The sequence below is a fragment of the Cnephaeus nilssonii genome, assembly GCF_951640355.1.
Source record: "Cnephaeus nilssonii genome assembly, chromosome: 3".
Taxonomy (NCBI): domain Eukaryota; kingdom Metazoa; phylum Chordata; class Mammalia; order Chiroptera; family Vespertilionidae; genus Cnephaeus; species Cnephaeus nilssonii.
Window position 1 is genome coordinate 51,889,460 of NC_137074.1, and position 10,455 is coordinate 51,899,914.

A 10,455-nucleotide genomic window follows, 5' to 3' on the forward strand; every position below is an offset into this window, starting at 1 on the left:
GCAGTGGAATCATTTCTGTGGATGAGATGTTGAGATTATTTGGAGACTCTGAAGACTATTGTCTGTGGGTGGATCCCAATTGTAAATGCTTGAAATAACTTGCTTTCAGTCACTCATAATATTTGGTACAAATTTGTATCTATAATTTGTGGTATTTAAATTAACATTTTAGAATCTGATATATAATTTAGTGATTTTCAGATCTTGATTAATAGTAAACAAAAGGAAAATAACAGCCACAAGGGAAGTAACAATACCATTTATATAATGTTTCAAATCTATGATGAGCTAATTAGAAATATGAAGTCTGAGGTACTTTTGGCCAAATTATTTAAAAAAAATCTTTAAAATGCCCAAAAGACAGGAATAAAGAATAGAACAGCTTTAAAAAAGAAGTCCTCAAAATGGGATTGACTTTTGAGCCAGGCTCCACACCTAATTATGTGTTCACTTCACTCTTCTCTACTATAAGTGGGGAAACAAAAATGAATAAGACAGGGTTTCTGCTCTTAAGGTCCTTGCCATCTATCTAATGGGAGAGACAGGCTGGCCAACCAACAGCTAAGAGTCAAGGAGATAATTTAAAGTTGACCATTGGATTTGTCTTTGTAGGCAGTAATTCTAAGAATAAGAATAGCTGCCTTCCTGCCAGAGCTAATATGTGAGCTGTTGGTGTTCTTAGGCATAATTCAAATAATGAATCAACCCAACCCTGAGAACAGGTAACTGAAAACATTGCATTGATTACCAGTCTTTGTTCCTCAGACAGAAAACTACCATACTATTTCTTTCTTTCTTTTCTTTTTTTTTTTATAAATATATTTTATTGATTTTTTTACAGAGAGGAAGAGAGAGGGATAGAGAGTTAGAAACATCGATGAGAGAGAAACATCGATCAGCTGCCTCCTGCACACCCCCTACTGGGAATGTGCCCGCAACCAAGGTACATGCCCTTGACCGGAATCGAACCTGGGACCTTTCAGTCCGCAGGCTGACTCTCTATCCACTGAGCCAAACCGGTTTCGGCCTTTCTTTCTTTTTTTAATTGAGAGAGAGAGAGAGAGAGAGAGAGAGAGAGAGAATTTGTTCTTCCACTTATTTATGCATTCATTGATTGCTTCTTGTATGTGCCCTGACCAGGGATTGAACCCATAACATTGGCATATTGGGACATGCTCCAACCAACTGAGCTACCCAGCCAGGGTGCTATTTCTTCACTGTATTGAATTTGGTAACTCCAAGTGGTGTTTTCTGGGATGTTCTGTCAATTCTGTTTTTAGAAAGTTGCTTTACTACCTGAATAGTTTCCTTTTATTAGTCTGAAATAGTAATTATTCTTTATTTTTATTGCTTTGTGATTTTTTCAGTTTCATGTTTAATATTAAGGGAACCATCATTCTGTATTGAAAATTGTCTCTTAGGAAGCCACCAATTAATTGCTCCTTGTGATTTTAAAGGGAGATGCCTTTCTTTAAGATGGCAGTGGAGGTTAGTTTAGACATAAATAATGGCAGTTAATGATGAGGTTAGTTTGAGAGCTAAGAGTCTCTAAGATAGGCTATTCATCACTGATCTTCATAGAGTATCACATTACTGTGGTAATTCTTTCACTGCTTCGGGTTCAATCCCCAGTCAGGGCACTTACTTATGAGAAGATATGGCACCTCAATGCTTTTATTTGTTAGAACTAAAAAAAAAAATGTCCTTTCAATGATAGACACTGATATTTGGCTAATTATAATTCAAATCAGTTTTCAGAGCTGGTGACATTTTCAAGGCGAAAGAAGTAAGAAAGGATGAATGAATGAGCTGGGGTATACTTTCCATAACATACAAAGAGAAAGTGAGAACTGGACACAGATAAAACATTCAGACTTATTAAGAAATTAGGAAAGTTTCTCAATCAATGTATTAAGTGCATGCACTCAGTATTTGCCTCTCAAATGACTAGGAGGCAGATAGTCTCATGGGAGAAGGGGAAGTGGGTACTAGAAGCTCCTGTTCTTCAGGCCTGTGCTGTCCTCGTCCAGATGGCCTTAGATGCTGGGAAGTTCTCATTTAGTCAGTCAACCCCTTGCTTCCTGGTAGAGTTGCCCCTTAATCATATGAAACAATATCCCTAATGCTAAAAATAACCAGCGTCTGAGTCCAAGACTTCATGTTGACCATCTCGTGTACCTGGTAGCCCTGGGGAGTAGGATGTCCTCTCACTCATCTTTAATAACATAGACTATCATAGCGTAACATAGGGAAAGCTGCCTCCTTAATAATTATTCCTGGAATATAACCGCCCATGTAGTGATTATTAATTGCCAAATGGAACACTGACTTTGTAGCACAGTTTTTGGTCTCATGGAGACAAAACCACTTTTCTTGTAGGAGGTTATTTTGTTGTTTTATTTGTGGGGGAAAGGAACAAAATGTGATAAAAATCTCCAAAACATCCTATGAGTAAATTACTTTTTTTGATAGAAATTACGGTCCAAGTTCAAGTCATAACTATAAGTAGTCATAGTTTTGTTCAAGTCATTTCATTTTGTTGGACTTCAATTTCTCCAGTTGGAAAATGAATATGCATCTGAAGGGGATGATATTTCAGAGGTAAATGTGGGAATATAGTGGAAAGAGCAAATTGGGCAACAATCTTAGCTGAATATGTTGAGACACATAAATATAGGATGTGGGGAAGCACAGGACTTGGTTGGAATGTCTATAAGAAGGATTCTCCAAAAGGTTGGGGACCTCTGAGGGGGCCTTGCCTAAGACAGCAGCCCCAACCTTGACTTTTCCAAACAAGTCCCATCCCCCAGGGTGTTTTGCTAGAATCTCTGTTTAGTCTTTAAATACCTGACTTTGTAGAAGCATATACTTTCTCAAGAATACTTACCCTGCTGATTGTATCTAGAGGTTAATTTTAGTTCAAGCTGTTGTGACAATAAAAGTCTAAGGAGGCAGGCGAACAGGACTGCTTTTTACTTCTAAAGTAAAACAGTCCCTGAGCCCTCTCTTTCACAGAAAAGTGTGTCAGAGCAATCTGTTCATCCGTTGCTCAGGGTCTGCCGGTCAGCCCCGGAAATAGGATATTTACATTTATTTGGGTTTTGTTTTCACTTCCGTGACTGATTCTGGATCCTGGGGCATTTATTCAGCCTCTGCATTCACCTGTTTATTGTTCATTCATTCATTTATTCAGTAAAATTTTATTGAGTGTCTAATATAGGTCAAGCACTATCCTAAGCTCTCAGGATATAAGAATGTACAAAAAACAGAGTAGGGTTTCTGACTTCACAGAGCCTACTTTCTAGTGGGAGAGATGGATAATAAATGCACAAGCAAATAAGTACACCAGGTTATTGCAGATTGTGAAAACTGGTGAAAAGAAATAAAAAGGGTGATGGGATGGAAGGTTACTGGGACAATCACTTTCAGGTAGATATCTGTAGAGATGCTATTTAAGCTAAGACTTCACAAATGAAATACCAACAACCTTAGTTTCTAAGTCTGCCAAGGTAGAGAGGTTATTCATATTAGTAATTCCTGGGTGCAAAAATGGCCCATCTAGACTTTTCCCTATGCACAGTGCACTTTGTTGACAAAATGCCCTTAGGCAGAATGCCACATAAGTCAGCCTCAGCTTTGTAGATTTCCTTAGCATTCTCCAGTAGGGTTGGTCCTGGCTATTCCAACCACTCCCTCATCTGAAGGGTGCAGGGAGTCCTCTGACTTTGTGGTGAATGTCCTGGCCTTCTAAGACCTGCTTGGACCAGGCTGCAGAGAAGGAACAAACATGTGCTTAGTCACAGCTGAACTGACAAAGGAGTGGCCACCTGCTTCCTCTGGCTCATTCCAGCCAGGGAGCTTCTGAGCCCATTGGTTACCTCCTGGGAACCAAGCTGACTCACAGAGTACTGGCAGCTCATTTGACCTGGGAGTGGTTGAGATACAAGGCTTGGATTAAAAGCAGGTAGAGCTGGTGGCTGCCTATATAATAAGTCTGGAATTATTTTTTCCTGACTTGTCCTCAATGCTTGAAATTCTACTGCTTTAAGTTAGCATACAATCCATTCAGTTTTCTAAAGTTTTTTGTTTGTTTGTTTGTTTTTAGCCTTCAGGTTTCATTAATTTTTGGAGGAGGTGCCACTCTTTAAACATTATAATTTAACATCATAAACGGGACTCACATACATTTCTAAAAATGGCAAGAGTCAGGTTTTAGGTGTCATACTCTGAATCTCATCTTATCCAGGTTGCTCCGCATCTAAAATGACAAATTCGTACAGCCTGCCCTTGAGCATGACTCCTAGTCTTCTGATTTTCCCGCTGCAGTATTTCCATTACATTGCTCTGCAGCCTCCTGAAGACCTCTCTTCCCATGAGAAGTTCACAGTCTGTGTATGATGTAAGACACATGCACATGTAACTGTAACTCAAGGTAGAGGGTTACGAGTCTATGTCCACTGTCTCACACCATTCAGCTGAAAAATGCCCTCCCCGCTAAGGATACCAGGGCCTAGTCCTTGAAACTTGTAAATAGTAAATTTAGAAAAAGAGTCTTTGCAGATGTAATTAAGTTAAGGGTCTTGAGATTGGGAGATTATCATGAATTATCCAGAGGGGCCCTAAATGCCATCACAAGTGCCCATATAAGGGAGAGGCAGAGGGAGATTTCACACACATGCGTGAATACACACACACACACACACACACACACACACATTTTGTAATGATAGAGCAGAAAGATATTTGAAGTTTGGAGTGATGTGGCCATAAACCAAGGAATACTGGCAGCCACCAGAAGCTAGAAGAGGTAAGGAACAGATCTCCCCTACAGCTTCCAGAGGGAAGACCATGCCGCCCACACCTTCATTCTAACCCGGTGATATTGATTTTGGACCTTTCTCCTCCAGAACTGTGAGAGCAAATTTCTGTTGTTTTAAGCCACCAAGTTTGTGGTAAATTTGTTACAGTAGCCACAGGAAACTAATATAATTACTAAATCAATGGAAGCCACCTGTGTTCCCTACCCACTTGCAACACCCTCTCTCTACCCCCTGGTGGTAACCAGCACCTTGACTCTGGTGTTTATTATTTTTCTGAACTTTATTATACTTCTGTTAAATATATATTATTCTGAAATATGTCATTTATATATTGTATCCTCCTGCATATTGCCTTTTTCTTTCTGTATATTTTTATCTATAAATATATGTATTTTATAAATTATATATGTTGCTACATATAGCTCTAGTTCATTTTCACTGTTGCATAGTATTCCAAGGTGTGTGTGTGTGTATATACCACAATTTTAAAATCAAATTTTCAGTTGATAGACATTTAGGTTGTTTCTAGTTTCTTGGTCTTTCAAACAGAGATGTAATAAACATTTTTTTTGCACATATCTCCTTGTGCTCATGTGCAAGAATGTTTCTAGGATATTTACCAAAAATAGAATTACTAGATCAAAGGTGTGTCATCTTCATCTCTGCCAGTTTGTCAAATTGCTCTGCCAAAGTACTGATGTACATTTGGTGGGTTGGATTTTGACAGCTGGAGATTTCAAAAAGAGGAATGATGTGTACCCAAGTTGTAGAGATGGGAGACACAAGGAGTGGTAAGTAGTCAGTTCTCTTTGACAACACAAGGGTTCTCAGTTGAGGCATGAAAGCAAACCTGGATTTTTTGGGGGGGAATTTTTGCAATCTTTGCTTTCTTTTGCCCACTCTCTCCACATACGAGGATGTCTTCCCAAGGAACGGATACGTTCTCCCAGGAAATTGTGGCATGTTTTGGTTGGGAACCAGTAGACTGGTGTCTGAGAAGAAACAGAGAGAGAAGAGGCCGGAGAGCTTGGCTGGGAGGACCACTGAGAGGGCTGGGATGTCAGGCAGGAGAGCACCTGTCAGTCAGGGGACACCGAAAATGTCCGAGCAGAAGCTGAGCACCTATCTTTCTGCAGGAATCCAGAGCATCGTCAGGGCTTCAATCTCTTAGGTTAAGGGATTGGGAATAAAGGTTTACGTATTTGACCAGGTGTGTCGAGCTGGGGCCTCTGACAGCACTTGTCTCAAGTTTCCTTCTAACCTAGCTCATTGAGGAGTCACTTTATAATTCAGTGAGCTACTGCTCCCCTGGGTCTCTGGATCATTGAGATTGCTGAAGAGTTGGCTAAGGTTGGCATTTCTATATTTTAATTAAATTACCCACCTAGGAAAATTCAGGAGAGTTAAATATAATACATCTAGTGCACTAATAGAATATAACATGTTATATTGGTAAAATGTGTGTATTCTGTGGAAAAACATATACATCCAACTAATGTACAGTATGGAAAAAAGACATAAATATTGATTAAAAAACAGAGTACAGTGTGTGTGTATGCGTGCGTGTGTACCTTGATAAAGATTAGAAAAAGGCACAAAACATGAAAAGACTTGTTTTTTTAAGTTTATGGCTTATAAAGGAACAGGTACTCCCTCCTTCTTAGCAAAAATTGTACTTTATTAATCACATACAACACTATAGAACTATAAATGTTAGAGAAACCTCATCTATTTTGGCTCTTTCAACTACGACGCGCAGGTGAGGGGACATCCTGGGAGGGGAAGAGGCCTGCTGGAGTTGGCGGCTACCTAGTCCCGGGCTGGAAAAGTGCTAAACCCCATCTGCCACAGTTCCTCTCCAACAGTTCAGGTTACCTTGTTTTGCTGGAAAACATTTGATAACTAGTGTTATTGAGTCTATTTCAATTTCATATTTGGTATTTAGTCAAAATAATGATTTTAATATTAAAGTTGACCATATTTAACACATTTTAAAAGACATTTTAATAGTTTTTCATAATTATCAAGGTGAGTGGTCTTTTTTGGAAATCTTTTATAAAGTAACATAATGTTTAGACAAGTATGAAAATAAAAACTTTCTAAATTACTTGGTATCTCCCTTCATGTCTTCTAGAAGTGTACAGAGGAACTTTCTGGTAGTAAAGATTGCTTTAATAACATGTCCTATATTCATAAACCAAGCCATCCTCTTAGATGTGTTAGGAGAGTGGTGGGATGGGAGAATAGTCCAGAAAGGTCTCAAAGTCTGAGATAATTGTTGGAAGAAAATGCCTATTTGGGGTGACTTAACACTAGACTTACCAGAGAAATCAGGTTGAACTAGAAGGAAGTTTTAGTGTCTAAAGTTTTGGAACTACACTATAAACACCAATAGCCAAAAATAAACAAATAAATAAAAAATTTAAAAATCACCTTGTAATTCTACTACTAACACACTCATTGCTTTCTTTTTTTTTTTTGTTTCTGTTAACTGTCAGTCCTTGATTTTATGCCATCATTTCATGTAACTTTAAATACAACATAGTTAAAATCCTGCATACTTTTTTTTAACTCAACATTATATTGTGAACAGTTTTGCCTTAGAGCTATTTCGGTTGCAAGGAACATTAACTTAGTTGAGTTAAATTACCTGAGAAAAAAAGTGTGTGTGTGTGTGTGTGTGTGTGTGTGTGTGTGTGTATGCGCGCGCGCGCGCGCCTAATCTTAGAGAAATTCAAGGACAGGAGCCTAATTGGTGAAGCTCCCCAGGAATTGGAGCAGGAACCCAGAAAGCCATCAGTTACTGAAGCTGCGCTTTCAGGGGCCTTTCATGGGGTCCCTTATTATCTTTGCATTTCTGTTCTGTACTCTCATAATAGCGGATGTGCATTGTCAATAATGGCCATCCCAGACTACATGACTACCGTTCCACAGTTTTCAGTCATCTCTCTCTAGATCACTTAAAGTCAAATCCTGATTTGATTTACCTAATTTATCTTTTCCATTCAGTTAGGCCACAAAAAAAAAAAAAAAAAAAAAAATCAGAGGTTTCTCTTTATCCCATGGATTGGCTGTCACTAGCTCAGGTCGACATACTTTGGTCCACTCGGGCGTGGAAGGTGGAGCACATGCTCTAGATTCTAGCTCTGCAGACAGCAAGGGATATGCAGGAACAACCCTCCCTCCCCCTAACAGTGAGTGTGGGTGGGTAGGCATGGCTCTGATATGGTTGTGTAGTCTTTAATGAATGTCCAACATTACATCAAATGACTGTTCCATAATTAATGATCCCACTAGAGGCCCGATGCACAAAATTTGTGCAAGGGGCTCAGCCCTCACAGCCCCAGCTGTTTTTGCTGTTTGGTCTAATTAGCATATTAGTTCTTTATTATATAGGATTCCTCTGCTCTTTTAGTTTGACTCCTTTCAATTAGGGGGCTACAAGTAAAACTATGCTGAACATTTGTGCTTTACATAGTCCTTTTTGTCCAGATTATATAAAATAATTTTTAAATTACACAGAGATTGCATCCTCTGAGCACCTTCAAGATATAAAGCATAACTTTGCTTTTTTGTTGTTTGTTTGTAAAGTGTATTTGCTAGAGATTTATACATAGATAGCTATGGGGAAAATAATAGGATGTGATACCTTGGATTTGCTCCAAAACACTCTAAAAAATTGGGGGGAGGGTAGGTGATAGCTGAAGCAACGTTGGTGAAACGTTGATGACTGTTGGAGCTGAAGATGGGCACAGGGGATTTATTATATACTACTAGAGGCCCAGTGCATGAATTCATGCATGGGTGGGGTCCCTCAGCCTGGCTGGTGATCAAAGCCTATCAGGGGGCCGGCATGCTGGGAAGAGGGACCACAGGAGGTTGGCTGATTGAGGGGAGGGGATGTGGGAGGTTGGCTGTGGGAGCTCACTGACCACCAGGGGTCAGCTCCTGCATTGAGCGTCTGCCCCCTGGTGGTCAGTGCACATCATAGTGACTGGTTGATTGGTCGTTCCAGTCGTTCAGTCGTAAAGGTCACTTAGGCTTTTATATATATAGATTGTCTTTATTTTGCTGTTTACTTCCCACTTGCCTTCTCTTCATCTCCCTTTTGGATTTTTTATTGTTTTGTCCATGTTTCTTCTAGACACTTGCTTCCCCCATGCCGCCCTCTGGATTCCCATTTTTTTCCCCCTCGGATTCAGTCATCCCTAATACCTATTTAACAGTTTCCTTTTCCTTAAAAAAACCCAAACAAACAAAAACTTTCAAGTCCATCCTCTATCCACCCATTCAATAATTCATTTAAATAAAAAATTTGAGCATATGTATAGGGCAAGACACTGGAACAGGTACAAAATATAGTCACGCTCATTGTTTTAGATGTTACCAGACAGCTATTAAGAGGAGTGCAATCACAACTTACTTTGGATCATGGGATAAGAGATAGATAAGCAGCTTAACACTCTTGGGAAGAACTATATTTTAGAAGAGGAGCCACGTGCCCTCCGGTGGAGTGGGCAGTATGATGAAGCACAGGGCACAGCAGCAGGCACAACTGGGAAGAGAGGGCTTCTCCTTCAGTTCCTACCTCCTCTGTACTGTCTGTTTGCCCAGTGGTTCAGCCTTTAAGAATTTCAAACTAAAAGCTACAATTTGAGATCATATTTAGTTAGCAAAATGAAAATTGTACATATTAAGATCCTTGGAATTTTTGTAACCTTCAATATAAAGCATTAAAGTGTCTCAAGCGCTCAAGGAAATTAATATTTTATATTCAGGCTGAAAAGGCAAAAATCAAATCATGTGGTTTCATTTTCCATTCATTTCCCTACACAGGAGTAGATTATAAATGTTATGTGAGTTAAATGAAATTGCAGGGTAATAACTCTAGGGTCTTTCTGCTTTCGAAAGTCACAATATAAAAAAACGTCAAGGAGGTTCCTGACTCCCTGAAGCTGGAACCCCTGGAGGCGTGCCTGTACAACCTTGTGGGTGCGTGTGTCTTGCAGGGCTGGAGACTCTTGGAGTTCCCATGGCTCCTCCACATGCCTCTCATGCCGCTTTGCATTTTTCAACTTGGGTTATAATTTCATTTTAACTTGCCAGTCTCCCTCGCTGGCCTGTGAACCTCTGTGGGAGGACAGGGATGCTGTGCTTTTAATGCCTGGAATGCAGTTGGGCCTCCGTAAATATCAGCTGAATGAAAGACACACCCCCAAACTAATTTTTTTTTTAAACTCCCCATGAGTTCTCTCTGATAGATTCTCTACTTCCTTGCACAGACCCAAGATGGTCCCATTCTTCAGCCTGACTCTGAAGACCTCCTGATAAGAAAGTAAATGCTCCAAGGAAACTGCCTGTCAGAGACTCCAAAACCCTAAGTGATTTTCCCAAAGGAGCGCCTGATGCAGAAGGGGGCACCTGGATCCGGGTCACCCATAATATGTCTTTGCCATCAGCTTTCCTTTTCCAGAGACAGGATTGTTACCTTTAAACTTAAGCTGTTCAGTACTTAGGTGTTTTTTTTCAACATAACTGATTAAGAATTTCCAAACATAAATTTATAATTAAAATCCACAATAATTGTTCAAATCAGAATTTACTGTGAGCACAGAAGGTCAGCAAAAAAGTTTAT